This window comes from Panthera tigris, chromosome A3 (genome assembly GCF_018350195.1).
Source record: "Panthera tigris isolate Pti1 chromosome A3, P.tigris_Pti1_mat1.1, whole genome shotgun sequence".
NCBI lineage: Eukaryota > Metazoa > Chordata > Mammalia > Carnivora > Felidae > Panthera > Panthera tigris.
The window spans coordinates 8,624,127-8,641,113 of record NC_056662.1 but is presented as its reverse complement, the minus strand read 5'-3'; positions in this window follow the sequence as shown (position 1 = coordinate 8,641,113).

The following is a 16,987-nucleotide window of genomic DNA, read 5'->3' as shown; positions in this document are numbered from 1 at the left end:
CCCTCTGGACCCTGTGCATGTCGCTTTGCCCACCATCAGTACCAGACTGGTACCTTTGTTACTACTGACAACCCTGCACGGACAGATCATCATCACCCAGCGTCCGTAGTTTACCCTGGCGTTCGCTCCCGGCGGTGCGTGTTCTACGGGTTTGGACAAGCGTGTAATGCCATGCACCCACCGTTATGGTGTCACGCACGGTATTTTCACTGCTCTGGAAATCCTCTGTGCTCTGCTTCCTCTCCCTCTATGCCACATGTGTTTTTGCAATACAATCTTTTTTTTATAATGAGAACTTTTTTTTTTTTAACGTTTATTTATTTTTGAGACAGAGAGAGACAGAGCATGAATGGGGGAGGGTCAGAGAGAGGGAGACACAGAATCTGAAACGGGCTCCAGGCTCTGAGCTGTCAGCACAGAGCTCGACGCGGGGCTCGAACTCACGGACCGCGAGATCATGACCTGAACTGAAGTTGGCCGCTTAACCGTCTGAGCCACCCAGGCACCGAACAACAGTCTTTTTTTTTTTTTTTTTTAACGTTTATTTATTTTTGAGACAGAAAGAGACAGAGCATGAACAGGGGAGGGGCAGAGAGAGAGAGAGACACAGAATCTGAAACGGGCTCCAGGCTCTGAGCTGTCAGCACAGAGCCCGACACGGGGCTCGAACTCACTAAATGTGAGATCGTGACCTGAGCCGAAGTCGGACACTTAACCGACTGAGCCACCCAGGCACCCCACCAATCTTTTTATAAAAAGCCCTAGACTTCTGACTTTGACAGTTTGCTACTTGTTGAAATTTTAGAAATAAATGAACTTTCAGGACATAATTGGAAGATGAAATTCGGAATGAATGGGTAGGGAAGAGAAAAGGCTGTGAGCCAAGCCATGGTGGTGGGCTCGTGTAGATGTCGTTAGTTAAGGGCAGGTAGTTTCTGAAATTAAAAAGTAGCTGATAAACAGGTTTCAAAGGATCTGAAATAAAAACAACGTTTGGGAAGCAGGAATCCATTAAAGGTTTTTGAACACAGGTGTAGCATGATTTAATTGGTATTTTAGGCAGAATCACTTGGGGTTTGCTATGGACTGTTTACATATTTACTGTGTGCCAGCCCCATAGTAAAATAATTTGGGAAAATAATGATGAGTCACAACGGACACAATGTCTTCGGTAGGCAGTCTCTAAAATGGCTCTAATGACCCCCGCTTCCTACTATTCACACCCTTGGGTGTGGGCTGAACCCAGTGACTCAGTTTTAATAAACAGAAGATGGCCAAAGTCAGGGACTGTCATTCCAAAGGTAAAGTGAGACTGGAAGCGATGAGACTTCCGTCCTGTTTACCCTCCGTTGCTCTTTCCCATGTGCTTGCTTGTTCTGAGGGAACCCAGCCGCCATATTGTGAGTTGCCCTATGGAGAAGCCCACCTGGCGGGAGCTGTGTCCTCAGCCCAACAGCCTATGAGGAATGAATCCATGTGAATGGGCCAGAAACGGGTCCTTCCCCAGCTGAACTTTCACAGGAGGCTGCATCCCCAGCCAACGCTTCGATGGCGCCCTGAGCTGGATGCGTCCCCTTACGCCACAGCCAGATTCTTGACTCCCTGCAATACCAGTTGCAATAATCACCATTTTTGAAGCTGCTGTGTTTGGGGATCGTTTGTTATGTGACGATACAGTCACTGTCCTCATGGAGCCTACGGTCTAGTGGGGGTGAAAGGTGATATGACGTCGCAGCCGTGACAGGTGCGTCGGGAGAGAGCTGCGTGGACTTACAAGGCTACCCCATGGAGCAGCCTGATGTTGTGTCCAAGGGGCCAGTGATGGCTCTGCCGGGAAATGGCGATTACGCTGGGATTTGAAGAAGACAGCGCTTTAACTTGGCGCCCTGGGATGGGAAGGGCATTTCTGGCAGCAGGAATACGAACATGCAAATGTCTCCCGAAAGAAGGAAGCCTAACGTGTGTGGAGGGCTGAAAAAATACTTGAGGCTGGAGCCCAGATGTGGCTGGAGGAGGCAGCAAGGGTTAGATCTCCTAGCTTCTCACAGGTCATGTTAAGGAGTTTGGTCTTTCTTCTCGGCCCAAGGGGAAGGGTTCTAGCAGAGAAGCAGCACGCTCAGAGTTTCAATTTTATTTCTTTTTCTTCTTTTTTTAATGTTCATATAATTTTGAGAGAGAGAGAGAGTGCAAGCTGGGTAGAGGCAGAGAGAGAGGGAGACACAGAATCCGAAGCCGGCTCCAGGCTCCGAGCTGTCAGCACAGAGCCCGACGCGGGGCTCGAACCCGTGGGCCAGGAGATCATGACCTGAACTGCAGTCGGACACCCAGCCAACTGAGCCACCCGGGTGGCCCTGAGGTCTTCAATTTTAAAAGTCTACTCAGGCCGTGGAGTAGGGAGAGTGGATTGTGCAAGGGCAGAGATGAAAGCAGGGGACCAGTTTCGAGGGTCTCGCACTCGTCCAATCTGGATTCCACGGGTGCCGGTGGGGAGCGCAGCCTGGTGGACCGTCCTGAGACGTTTCTAGGCAGCAGAATTGGTAGGACCGGATGGTTTGGACGAGGGAGGGTGAGGAGGAAGACGTGGTCAAGACTGACTCATAATTTTTTTAACCGGGGAAGCAGGAGAGGCTGGAAGAAGGGAGGAATTCAATTATCTAGGTAAGAGGTCATGCAGATGCCAAGGCATTGATAGTAGGACGGGCAGAAGGAGTCCCCAGGGCGCTGCAGGAAAAAGAGTCAATAGGTTTCAGTCGCTGATTGGCTGTAGGGTGAAAGCCTTGTGAGGAAAGGAAGGCTCCAGGAGGACATCGGCCCTAAGTGCTTTGGCCGATGCTGTCTGGCATAGGCAGAGTGAGATTAGGAATACACACTGCATGCAATACCCTCAAATCTGCCCACTTGTACGGAAGGGCGGAGGCCGGTGAATGGTTAGAAGGAGCAGCACAAAAAGGGAATAATAAAACTTTTCGGCATCCACGAGGTATGATTATCAAAACCCGAGGGAAACAATCCTATTTTCACGGATCCACTAGGCACGCTCTGGGACCTAACCGCAGCCGTAGAAACTGACCTGGATGTGTCGATGGTGGGAAAGCACGTTCCTCCTTGACCAGGGTAGTGCTGGTTCTTAACTATGGAACCGTTAGCCCCAGCGTATCTGAGTGGAACGGAACGATTTTGATTTGGGTGGGCTCATGCAGCAAGGACAAACCAGAGACACTTCCCTGCACAGACGATCAGAGAATATACATGCACACGCACACGCATTTAGCATATAATATACCAGTACTTAATGTAACACATCTTTGCTATTAATACATAACATTATATATAAATAAAGGACAGATGTCTGTACTATTTTAAATAAATTATATTAATTTATAATTTAATTTATTATTTAACACGTACTTAAATTAAGAAATAAAAGTTTATTTAACTTTATACACCGATGCATTTATAAACGAAGGGTGTAATATGCATATTATATATGTCATATAATATATATAAGTATATATATGTATATACATATATATACACACATATATATATGTATATACATATATATACACACATATATATATGTATATACATATATATACACACACATATATATATCCTCCCTTAAATTGGAGTCTTCACCTCTTTAGTGATCATTCAAGCCCTTTGACGGCCGCGAGCAGGTTAGTGACATTTACTGCCGTTGTCAGGGGTCACGCTGTCGGACGTTGCAGCCTGGTGAATGATGTCATCCGCACACAAAAACATTCCGTCTGGTCAAGATTAAGAATTTACAGGGATGCCTGGGTGGCTCAGTCAGTTAAGCGTCCGACTTTGGCTCAGGTCGCGATCTCGCGGTTTGTGAGTTCAGGCTCTGAACTGGTGGTGCGAAGCCTGCTTGGGATTCTCTCCCTCTCCCTCGGTCTCTCTGCCCCTTCCCCACTTGTGTGTGCTGTCTCTCAAAATAAGCACATAAACTTTAAAAAAAGAATTCTTTTTTCAAATCTTTTTAAATGTTTATTTGTTTTTAAGACAGAGGGAGAAGCAGAGTGCAAGCGGGGAAGGGGCAGAGAGAGGGGGAGACACAGAATCCGAAGCAGGCTCCAGGCTCCGAGCGGTCGGCACAGAGCCCGACGGGGCTCGAACTCACGAACTGTGAGATCATGACCTGAGCCAAAGTCGGATGCTGAACCGACTGAACCACCCAGGCGCCCCTAAAAAAATAATTCTTAAAAAAAAGATTAAGAATTTACATTGGGGGGGGCGCCTGGGTGGCTCAGTTGGTTAGGTGGCCGACTTCAGCTCAGATCAGGATCTTGTGAGTTCGAGCCCCACGTCGGGCTCTGTGCTGACAGCTCGGAGCCTGAGGCCTGCTTTGGATTCTGTTGTCTCCCTCTCTCTCTGACCCTCCCCGCTCACACTCTGTGTCTGTCTCTCAAAAATAAATAAACATTAAAAAAATTTTTTTTAATAAATAAATGAATAAAAAGAATTTACATCCGGGGCACCTGCTTGTCTCAGTCAGTTAAGCGTCCTACTTTGGCTCAGGTCATGATCTCACGGTTCGTGAGTTCAAGTCGGGCTCTGTGCTGACAGCGTGGAGCCTGCTTTGGATTCTCTGCCTTCCTCTCTCTGCCCCCTCCCCCCAAATAAATCAACAAACATGAAAAAGAGAAGAATTTACATTCATGCACAGATACATTTAGGCATAGAGGGCCGCCTGCATTTCAAACTCACCCAGCTACATTGTTGTTCAAACTGATTAGGCTTGTATATTTACAAGCTGGGCGACTTTAGCAACAAACAGAGGCCCTTCCCCCTGTTTTTGAGACGGGAAAGACCACGCAGAACAGGAAGGCAATTGCAATCACCTTCCTGGTCTCTCTGCTTCCCTCTTGCCCTCCCACAATCCGCTTTGTGCAGGACAGTCAGGATGTGCTTTTCAGAAAATAAATCGCGTTCTGTCACTCTGTCTTCAAACCTTTTATCCTTGTTTCCCGACTGACTTGAGACAAAATCCAAACTCCTTACGACAGCCTTGGGGTCTAGGTGAACGGGATCCCTGCCTGCCTCTCTCTTGCCTTGCTCCCCGCCTTGCTCGCGATCAAACCACAGCAGCTTTACTTCCAAACCTGCACCATGCCAAACGTGGCTCTGCCACAGGGCCTTTGCCCTTGCTGTACTCTCTGCCAGGAGCACGCTTTCCTTGGAGTTTCTCATGGCTGGCTTCTTCTCCTCCTTCAAGTCTAGATCCAAATGGAGCCTCAGCTGAAGGCTCTCCCCTCCTCCTCCGGCCCTGTCTCCCATTGTGCTGTATGACCCTATGGGCACTGTTCTCATTTTCTGAAATTATCTTACATGGTTGTATGTACTAACTAGTTTTTGGCTGTCTCTCTCAGCTGAGTGCCACCTCCATCAGGGCGGTGTCCTTTTCAGTGTCCTCCGTTGCTGTATCTCCAGATTCTTGCCACTTAGTAGGCCTCAAACACTTTTTTTTCTGAAGTGGATTCCTCGAATGGATTGGCCCAGCCACTCTGAACGCTTGAAGGCTAGTTTTGGGAGCATCGCAGTGACCATTCTCCTAGATAAAGCTTTTCACATATTCCAAGTCATTGCTACAGGCAGAAACCCCTCGGTGACTGTGGTGACCGCCAACCTAGCCCATGAGTCAATGCAGTGGTTACACATTCTAGTGAGGTATAGTCTTGGTCATCCAGCTCCTCCCGAGGCTTAAGTTAGCTATTTCAAAAATAGATTTATTGAGATATAATCCACATACCATACAACTCACCTACTGAAAATACAGATACAGTTTAATGGCTTTTCGTATATTCACAGGCTTGTGCAACTGTCACCGCTGTCTAGTTCCGGAACATTTTCATCACCCTCTTACTTATTCGACATCGCTTCCCATGTCCTCCAACCCTACCGCCCCCTAATCCTAGGGAACCACTCATCTACTTTCTGTCTTTCTGGATTTACCCATTCTGCACATTTCACAATTATCCAATATATGATCCTTTGTGACCGGCTTCTTTTACTTAGCATAACGTTTTCAAGGGCCACCCGGGCGGTAGAAGGCATCCAAAGCATTTTTTTTTTTAATTGCCGCATATTCGATTTGACTTCTCCGTTCATCCGCCGGTGGATGTGAGGCTTATTTCCACTTCAGGAAGTGGGGATCCCCGCTAGACAAAAACCTGATTGTGGTCATGTGAATGGAGGGTTGATGATATAACAAAGTGTTTCCCTGTTTGTGGTCTGGGAGAGGACTTCAGTGGTACAGGGACAAGGCATTAATCACACAGAGTCCCAAAGTGAGAACATAATACCCTCTTCATTGTCTAGTCCCTCCTTATGATTAGTCAAAGAAGAAAGTCTCAGCGTGACGCTAATATGTCTTTAACACCTCTCTAACACTTGCAAATCTCCCTTTGGAACTGAGAGCAGGTCACGGGCTCATCAGCAGGCAATGCTACGTGTGCTGAGAATTTAGCATAAATAAGTAAATAAATAAAGTATTTAAATGATTACCTTCTATTTATGGAATATGATTTGATTTTTCATTGATGGCAGTGATACAGAGTGTCCTTCTAAAAATGTATTTAAAGTGGAACAGTATTTTTAAACGTAAACAATGGGGGCGCCTGGGTGGCTCTGTCATCAGTTAAGCGTCTGACTCTCCATTTGGGCTCGGGTTGTGATCTCACAGTTCATGAGTTCGAGCCCCGCGCCGGGCTCTGTGCTGACAGCTCGGAGCCTGGAGCCTGCTTCCGATTCTGTGTCTCCCTCGCTCTCTGCCCCTCCCCCGTTCACGCCCCCCGCCCCCCCCACCAAAATAAATAAACATTAACATTTTTTTTTTTAAATCTCTTTACTGACCGCTTGGAGCCTGGGCCTGCTTCATATTCTGTGTCTACCTCCCTCTGCCCCTCTCCTGCTCATGCTCTGTCTGTCTGTCTCTCTCTCGCAAAAATAAATAAATTAAAAAAAAAATCTCTTTAGTGTGGCAATCACAGTTTTAAGATTTTTACACCCATCAACTTTGTTCCACACTGAGGTAACGGTTGCACAGAGAGGCTAAGCAACTTGCTCAGGGTCACAGAGCTAGGAAGTGTCCGGGCTGTGGCACGTACCCAGGCAATCAGTACTACCCACCCCCCGCCCCCCGTTAGGAAAGTGGCCTGGGGATGCCTGAAGTTTGGAGAGTCCAAGGTGGTACGTTTTGGAACGCCGCCCGCTCGCCGTGACTCTTGAACTGCCTTTTCCCCGCCCCCTTCCACGGAGTGGGTCCCAGCCACGAGCTTGAACTGAAGGCCATGCTCCTCCAGCTAATGTCGAGGAAACAGAGGCAAGGCTTGGCCCAGGCAGGGCGAATCCAGCCGTTCCCTGAGAATAAGCCGTCAGTCTCCGCTGCGGAGCTCGTATTGCAAGAGCTGTGGTGTCCCCAGTGGCACTGAAATGTGTCAGACGAGAGCCTCGGACACCCATGTTTTCTGCAGAGCAGTCGAAGATGTGCAGAGAGAGGCAGAGTTGAGGGGTGGGGTCTCCCTGTGCTCCTAGCGGTTTCCGCTTCCGGATGGACTCCAACTCAGGCGGTACCCAAGCCTTTCGCTCTGGACTGATCTCCTGCTTTCTGAGATAAACGTCCATTGTGACCTAAGCCAGCTAGGTTGGGTTTGTGCCCCCCCCCCCACCTTTTTTAAATGAAAACAGTTTTTTTTTAATTTTTTTTCAAGTTTTATTTATTTTTGAGAGAGAGAGCATGAGTTGGGGAGAGGCAGAGAGAGAGGGAGACACAGAATCCAAAGCGGGCTCCAGGCTCCCAGCTGTCAGCACAGAGCCCCATGAGGGGCTCGATCTCATGAACTTCGAGATCATGACCCGAGCCGAAGTCAGACGCTTAACCAACTGAGCCATTCAGGTGCCCCATTAAATGAAAACAATTTTTTTAAGTCTTTTTTTTTTTTTTTTAATGTTTGTTTATTTCTGAGACAGAGAGAGACAGAGCATGAACGGGGGAGGGTCAGAGAGAGGGAGACACAGACTCTGAAACAGGCTCCAGGATCCGAGCTGTCGGCACAGAGCCTGAGGTGGGGCTCGAACTCACGGACAGTGAGATCATGCCCTGAGCCGAAGTCGGCTGCTTAACCGACTGAGCCACCCAGGTGCCCCAATGAAAACAATTTTTAAAAAGAAATGGAAACTATGTGGAAGCAATAGGGGGAAGGCGGGGGGGACTCAAGATCTACAGGAAGAGCTTTCAGGAAATGAGAGGAGTATCCTCAAGAGTAGATTATTCATTCTTCCATGAGTTCATCTCAGCTAGTATACATCCAGCACCCCGTGTCGCCCAGAACTCTTCCTGGCCCCTGCAACACGGGGAATGTGATAGGAAGATTTCAACTCTGGGCGCCTGGGTGGCTCAGTCGGTTGAGGGTCCCGCTCTTGGTTTAGACTCAGGTCGTGATCTCACAGTCTGTGAGATCGAGCCTCGCTTCGGGCTCTGTGCTGACAGTGCAGAGCCTGCTTGGGATTCTCTGTCTCCCTCTCTCTCTGCTCCTCCCTCCCTCTCTTTCAAAACAAATAAATACACATTTAAAAAAAAAGAAGAAGATGGGGCCCCTGGGTGGCTCAGTCGGTTCGGCGTCCGACTTTGGCTCAGGCTCAGGGCATGATCTCCGGGTTCGTGAGTTCAAGCCCCGCGTCGGGCTCTGTGCTGACAGCTGGGAGCCTGGAGCCTGCTTCCGATTCTGTGTCTCCCTCTCTCTCTGCCCCCTTACCACTCATACTCTGTCTTTCAAAAAAATAAATAAATGTTAAAAAAAATTTAAAGGTTTGTAGTGCTTATTACTTGTCAGGCATTGTACTAACAGTTTTACTTTTCACCGTCTCAGTTGAACCTCACAACATGTCTGTGAGGCAGATACAATTACTACCTATATATTTCAGATGAATTATCCAGTTAAAGAAAAAGTCCAGATGGAAATTAGAGTCTGACTAGAACTATACGACGAGAATGGAGGGCTCTACATGAAAAGCCGTGGGTTGAAGGCAGAGCAGGATGCAGAAGGAAATATGTAGCTTTAAGATGCATTTTCTGGGGGAAAAAAGATTGGCAACAAACATATTAACTGAAGAAACTTGGAAAGAGTAACAAAATAATTTCAAAGAATGAAAGACAGGAATGGGCAAAGTTAAATGTAAAAATTGATAAAATAGAAACCAAAAAGGGGGGGGGGGTTTGATCATTTCACAGATGAGGAAGCTGAAGTGTGAAAAGGTTAAAATAATGTGTCCAAACCTGACAGCTAGCAAGGGGCAGAAGAATTGACACTTGAATCTGGATCTCTTTAGATTCTAGAGTCTGATTCCTTCCTTCCTTCCTTCCTTCCTTCCTTCCTTCCTTCCTTCCTTCCTTCTCTCCTTCCTTCCATCCACCCTCCCTCCCTCTCTCCTTTCCTTCCTTCCTTTCAAGATTTTAATTTTTTTAATGTTTATTTATTTATTTTGAGAGAGAGAGGGAGAGAGAGAGCGCCAGCCTGGGAAAGGGCAGAGAGAGAATCTTAAGCATGGGATGGGAGCTCGATCCCATGAACTGTGAGATCATGACCTGAGCCGAAATCAAGAGTTGGACACTCAACTGACCGAGCCAACCAGGCACCCCAAGATTTTACATTTTAAAATAGTCTCTACACCCAACGTGGGGCTTGAGCCCACAATCCCAAGATCAAGAGTCACACACTCCTCTGACTTAGCCAGCCAGGCACCCCCAGGGCTTAATTTCTTAACTACAGAGGGTTTGGCCTCTAAGGGCTCTTAAATGCTAACCATTCATCTTTCTTACAACTTTTTCTTTTGTTAATTTAATTTAAATTTATTATAATTTATTTATTTTTAAATCCACATCCAATTAGTTAGCATCTAGTACAACAATGATTTTAGGAGTAGATTCCTTAACGCCCTTTATCCATTTCGCCCATCACCCCTCCCACAACCTCCAGTAACCCTCTGTTTGTTCTCTATATTTTTTTTTAATTTTTTTTTTTTAACATTTATTTATTTTTGAGACAGAGAGAGACAGAGCATGAACGGGGGAGGGTCAGAGAGAGGGAGACACAGAATCGGAAACAGGCTCCAGGATCCGAGCTGTCGGCACAGAGCCCGATGCGGGGCTCGAACTCACGGACCGCGAGATCATGACCTGAGCCGAAGTCGGCTGCCCAACCGACTGAGCCACCCAGGCGCCCCTGTTCTCTATATTTAAGAGTTTCTTCTGTTTCATCCCCCTCCCTGTTTTTATATTATTTTTGCTTCCCTTCCCTTATGTTCATCTGTTCTGTGTCTTAAAGTCCTCATATGAGTGAAGTCATATGATTTTTGTCTTTCTCTGACTAATTTCACTTAGCATAATACCCTCCAGTTCCATCGACGTAGTTGCAAATGGCAAGATTTCATTCTTTTTGATTGCAGAATAATACTCCATTGGATATATATACCACATGTTCTTTACCCATTCATCCATCGATGGACATTTGGGCTCTTTCCATACTTTGGCTACTGTTGATCGTGCTGCTATAAGCATGGGGGTGCATGTGCCCCTTTGAGACAGCACATCTGTATCCCTTGGATACATGCCTAGTAGTGCAATTGCTGGGTCGTAGGGTAGTTCTATTTTTAGTTTTTTGAGGAACCTCCATACTGTTTTCCAGAGTGGCCGCACCAGTTTGCATTCCCACCAGCAGCGCAAAAGAGATCCTCTCTCTCCGCATCCTCGCCAACATCTGTTGTTGCCTGAGTTGTTAATGTGAGTCATTCTGACAGGTGTGAGGTGCTATCTCATGGTGGTTTTGATTTGTATTTCCCCGATGATGAGTGATGTTGAGCATTTCTTCATGTGTCGGTTGGCCATCTGGATGTCTTCTTTGGAGAGGTGTCTATTCATGTCTTTTGCCCATTTCTTCACTGGATTATTTGCTTTTTGGGTGTCGAGTTTGATAAGTACTTTATAGATTTTGGATGCTCACCCTTTATCTGATATGTCATTTGCAAATATCTTCTCCCATTCTGTCGGTTGCCTTTTAGTTTTGCCGATCGTTTCCTTCGCTGTACAGAAGCTTTTTATTTTGATGAGGTCCCAGTAGTTCATTTTTGCTTTTGTTTCCCTTGCCTCCGGAGACATGTTGAGTAAGAAGTTGCTGAGACTGAGGTCAAAGAGGTTTTCTGCCTGCTTTCTCCTTTGGCATTTTGATGGCTTCTTATCTTACGTTTAGGTTTAGGTCTTTCATCCATTTTGAGTTTATTTTTGTGTCTGGGGTAAGAATGGGGTCCAGGATCATTCTTCTTCATGTCACTGTCCAGTTTTCCCAGCATCACTTGCTGAAGAGGCTGTCTCTATTCCATTGGGTATTCTTTCCTGCTTTGTCAAAGATGAGTTGGCCATACGTTTGTGGGTCCATTTCTGGGTTCTCTATTCTGTTCCATTGATCTGAGTGTCTGTTCTTGTGCCAGTCCCTTACCGTCTTGGTGATTACTGCTTTGTAGTACAGCTTGAAGCCCGGAATTGTGATGCTTCCAGATCTGGTTTTCTTTTTCAAGATTGCTTCGGCTATTCGGGGTCTTTCTGGTTCCATGTAAATTTCAGGATTTTTTGTCCTAGCTCTGTGAAGGATGCTGGTGTCATTTTGATAGGGAGTGCTGTCTTTGTTATGACTTTGACAGAAAATGCACTCTGTTTGCCTCTAGAGGGCTGCTTCTGCCAACCCTACTACTTGTGAAGTGACCATGAAGCTGGGGGTCCCAGGGAGGGGAATTCGCTCTGTTCAGCCAGCCTCACCTGGCGAAGTACCCAGAGGAGAACCTGAAGGACTCTACTGACATTTCTGCATATGAAGGAGCGACTTTGGCCCTTTCGTTGCATCCTGAACTCATAGGGTGACCAGCTGGTTCCGACTGGCCCAGGACTTCCCCAGTTTCAGCACTAAAATTTCCACGTCCCGGGAAACCCCTCAGTCCTTAGCAAGCTGGGACGGTTGGTCCCCTTAGCAGATTGCCCCCAGGGCTTGGGGATTCCAGAACCTTCTGATGGTAGAGTCCTGAGAATCTAGGCCAGTGGTCTTCAAGAGCAGACTATGGATGTGGCTGAAAATCGGGGCGTAGTGAGAAAAGGGGTTTCTGAGTTGAACAGACATCTGACTTCCCATCTGTCCCTGTGCAAGAAGCCAGCACCACGGTTCAGTTTTCTTATGTATAAAATGGAGATTAATTAAAGGAAATGGTACACGCACCCCTCCCCCCCGCACCTGGTAACTGCGTGGTAAATTTTAGTTCCCTCTTTTTAGACTGTGATTGAAAATCACTGTAAGAAGTGGGCATAGAGAGCAATTCTGCACATGTAGAAATTGCTTTTCAGAATATTTTCCCATGATGACGCCACTGTAAAATATCTCCTGGGAAGTGTCTTTTAGAATTTAGCATCTGACAAATAAAGTCTTTCCCTGCCCTCCCGGGTTCCGACTTTGTTCTTGTTTTGTTTTTGTTTTTATTTTTATTTTTTACCAGATTTCTCCTCTTTATGGCCGGGCTCTTAGAAATCTCAGGGTCACATGCTGAAAATGTATGTAATTATTTCACTTTAAAAAAATATTTACTTACTTTTTAATGTTTTATTTATTTTTGAGAGACAGAGAGAGACAGAGCGTGAGCAGGGGAGGAGCAGAGCGAGAGGGAGACACAGAATCTGAAGCAGGTTTCAGGCTCTGAGCTGTCAGCACAGAGCCCAACATGGGACTTGAACCCACAAACTGTGAAATCATGAGCTGAACCGATGTCGGATGCTTAACCAACTGAGCCATCCGGGTTCCCTTGAAAATGTAATCATTTTAAAAGCCACTGGCTCTTGGGGCACCTGGCTGGCTCAGTCGGTGGAGAATGCGACTCTCGATCTCGGGGTCATGAGTTCAAGCTCCATGTTGGGTGTTAGAGATGACTTAAAGAGAAAATCTTTTCTCCAGAAACCAGTCCATAGACCTGCATGGCACCGTGGGACAGTGTGAAAATCGTTAGGCTAAATAAGCATCAAGGTTCTGCATGCATCGCAGTACAGCAAAGCTTTGCAACCTTAGTCTCTCAGACTTCTGTTTGTAGACACAACACCACATTATCAACAGTGGCTCAAATGTTATTGGCCCAGTCAGCCAACATTCTAATCAAGGATCTGGGAACCCTTTCCAAATGGATTTTTGTGGCCATCCAGAAATAAGTCACATTTGATAATTACATGGGTATTCCATTAAAATTTTTTCTAAATGTTTATTTATTTTTGAGAGAGACAGAGCGTGAGCAGGGGAGGGGCCGAAAGAGAGGGAGACACAGAATCCGAAGCAGGCTCCAGGCTCTGAGCTGTCAGCACAGGGCTTGACGTGGGGCTCGAACTCGGGAACCGTGAGATGATGACGGGAGCCGAAGTCGGAGGCTTAACAGACTGAGTCACCCAGGCGCCTCGATGGGTATTCCACTTTTAAATAATAAATCATATTACTATGCATATACACTTAACAGTACTGTATTATATATTTGAAAGTTGTTAACAGTAGATCTCTGAAGTTCTTATCGCAAGAAAAAAAAGCTCACCATGTGAGGTGATGGTAAACTCATCGTGGTAATCATTTTGCAATACATACGTGTATCAAATCATTACGTTGTACGCCTCCTGTTACGTGCCAGTTATATCTCAATAAAATTGGAAAAGATAACAATAAAAAAAAGAAAACCTTAAAAAAAAAAAGCAACTCTTAAGTAGTCTGTCCTCCTTTGAATGGACTCAATCTACTGACTTGTTCTTATTGGATACATACTATTGAGTTTTAAAAACGATTTATTTAAAGTTTATTTCTTTTGAGAGAAACAGAGAGAGTGCGAGCAGAGAGAGAGGGAGAATCCCAAGCAGGCTCTGTAGTGTCAACGCAGAGCCTGTTACGGGGTTCGAACTCACCAAACTATGAGATCATAATGTGAGCTGAAATCAAGAGTCAGACACTTAACCGACTGAGCCACCCGGGCGCCCCTCCACAAAATCACTCTAAGCTGAAGGTGATGCCGTGGATATATCTTATAAAGAGATTAGGAAAGTGAGGCCCAGAGAGCTTAAGACACTTGTCTAAGGTCACAAAGTCAGGTAGTCTGGCCCAGAGCCCAGACTCTCAACCACGACCCCTACCTGTCTGCAATGCCACACACCTGTGACATCATCCCCAGGTCTCCTGAGCACACCCAGTGGGACCGGCTTTCCTGGGAATCATTGATGCCATGGCTTGCCAAGCAGATATGATTCAACACATTCGAACCAACTTGTAGGAGTCAAATTCCTCGGGCTCACTCTCTTTTCTTTCCTTTATATACATTTTAGTAATCTCTACACCCAACGTGGGGCTCAAACTCATGACCTCGAGATCAAGAGTCACATGCTCTTTCGACTGAGCCAGCCAGGCACGCCCTTGGGCTTTCTTTCTTTAATGTTTATTTATATTTGAGAGAGACAGAGCATGAGCGGGGGAGGGGGAGAGAGAGCGGGAGATACCGAATCTGAGGCAGGCTCCAGGCTGTCAGCACAGAGCCCGGCACGGGGCTTGAACTCACGAACCGTGAGATCATGACCTGAGCCGAAGTCAGACGCTCAACCGACTGAGCCACCCGGGCGCTCCAGGCTTGCTTTCTTGACAAAAGAGTAGGTCTTTGGATACAACAGCTGACGGTAAATAATACAATTTTAGGTGAAATTTGAGATTCACAGAACGGAAGGTAAGCAGAAGCAAGATAAAATGTCCTGATATTATGGGTATCACCTGTTTTTATACAGAACGCCAGCAGATTCAATTTTTATAGCATCTTTTTATTTTATTTTTTATTTATTTAAAAAAAATTTTTTTAATTTTTTTTTTTATTATTTATTTTTGAGACAGAGAGAGACAGAGCATGAACGGGGGAGGGTCAGAGAGAGACGGAGACACAGAATCTGAAACAGGCTCCAGGCTCTGAGCGGTCAGCACAGAGCCCGACGCGAGGCTTGAACCCGCGGACCGCGAGATCATGACCTGAGCCGAAGTCGGCCGCTCAACCGACTGAGCCACCCAGGCGCCCCTATAGCATCTTTTTAAAAAAATGGTTTTTTTTTATTATGGTAAAAGATACATAACACAAAGTTAGCCACGTTAACCATTTTTGAACGTACAATTCAGTCCCGTTGATGCCTTTAACGATGCTGTGCAACCATCACCCCTATTTCCAGAAGTTTTCATTACCCCGGACAGAAACTCTGTTCTCGTTAAACAATAATTCCCCATTCCCACAGCTACTTTCTGTTTCTATGAATTTGACTAGTCTAGGTATTTCCTGTAAGTAGAACCATGCCATTTTTGTCCTTTTGGGTCTGGTTTCTTTCGCTTAGCTTAATGTTTTCAAGGTTCATCCACCATGTAGCATGTATGAGAGCTTTATTCCTTTTTAAGGCCGACCACTATCCTATTGTAGGCATACACCCCATTTTGTTTGTCCATCCTTCTGCGGCTTCCACCTTCTGTTGGTCGTGCTGTAATGCACAAGGAGGTACAAGTGTCTGAGTACTTGTTTTCAATTCTTTTGGGTTCCATCTAGGAATAGACTTGCTGTTCGCTTGGTAATTCTATGTTGAACTTGTTGGAGAACTCCTTGATTCAGTTTTTGAACAGAATGTTTCCAAAAAGGAGAACAGGTAGACAAAGAAAAAGAAACCACCCCTAAACCTCAGAGCCCCGGCTCAGAAGAGGTGTTTTGCACTGATTATGTTTCCCCCCGCCCCCCCCAACCCGCTTCCTATCAAGCATTCCATCTGTAATTGTGCTAGTTCACATTCAGAAAGAGAGACTTAGAAAAATAGGGTTTGGGGTTTTCTTTTAAGGCAAGCCTTTTCTTCAGAAGTCCTGATAAAATAAAACTTCTCTAGAACTTGAAACTATTTGAAAACCGTGCTTGATCTTCAAGCCAAAATAAGTCTCTTTTTCTGAGCCTACCTTGGTTTTACTGTTTGAGGTTGCCCGTGAATAATTGCACACGGCACGACCAGCATGAGGCAAACTGTATCGATTCATTTTTTTTCCCTCAAAGGTGTGTTTCCTTGGATTTGCGATCTTCCTGGCCGGATCACAGTTAGTAAGTCGGTCTTCCTCGTTGAGACCTCACTTTCTAAGCAGGCAAGGTACCTACTATCTCAGACATGCAACATTTGTTGTTTTTTTTTTTAATTTTTTTTTTTAACGTTTATTTATTTTTGAGACAGAGAGAGACAGAGCATGAATGGGGGAGGGTCAGAGAGAGAGAGGGAAACACCGAATCCGAAGCGGGCTCCAGGCTCCGAGCTGTCAGCATAGAGCCCGATGCGGGGCTCGAACCCATGAACCGTGAGATCATGACCTGAGCTGAAGTCAGACGCTTAACCGACTGAGCCACCCAGGCGCCCCTCAGACATGCAACATTTGACATCACTTGTGTGACTTTTCTAAGACTGAAACTCGGCCACCAAGGTATAGTCAATGGAGGATAAAATTCTCTAGGAAAGTCAAAATATTTCAGGAATCTTAAATATTCTATTTGCACAGACAGTAAAGTATGCTCTCAATCCATGGAACCAGACCGTGTGGTAAACACCACTCCTCGAGGAGGAAAAAAAAAAGAAAAAATCCACCCTGCCTGTATACTTGGTACACTTTGCTCTACGTATATTCTTGGACTGAGAGTTCCCCTCTACCAGTTCTGAGAAGCAATTTGTTATTTTTCTCTAAACCTTTCAGGGATGGCCAGACTTTCTTACTAGTTGAATCTAGTAAAATGCTGCAAGAATGTGCTTGCGTGCTATTGAATCCCTCACTGGGAGCCCAGCTAGGGTTTCTTGCCAGAAGTAGAAATTGCCTCTTTCACAAATTCCCCTTCCTGAGCAAACTGTGATAACCCGCACTGG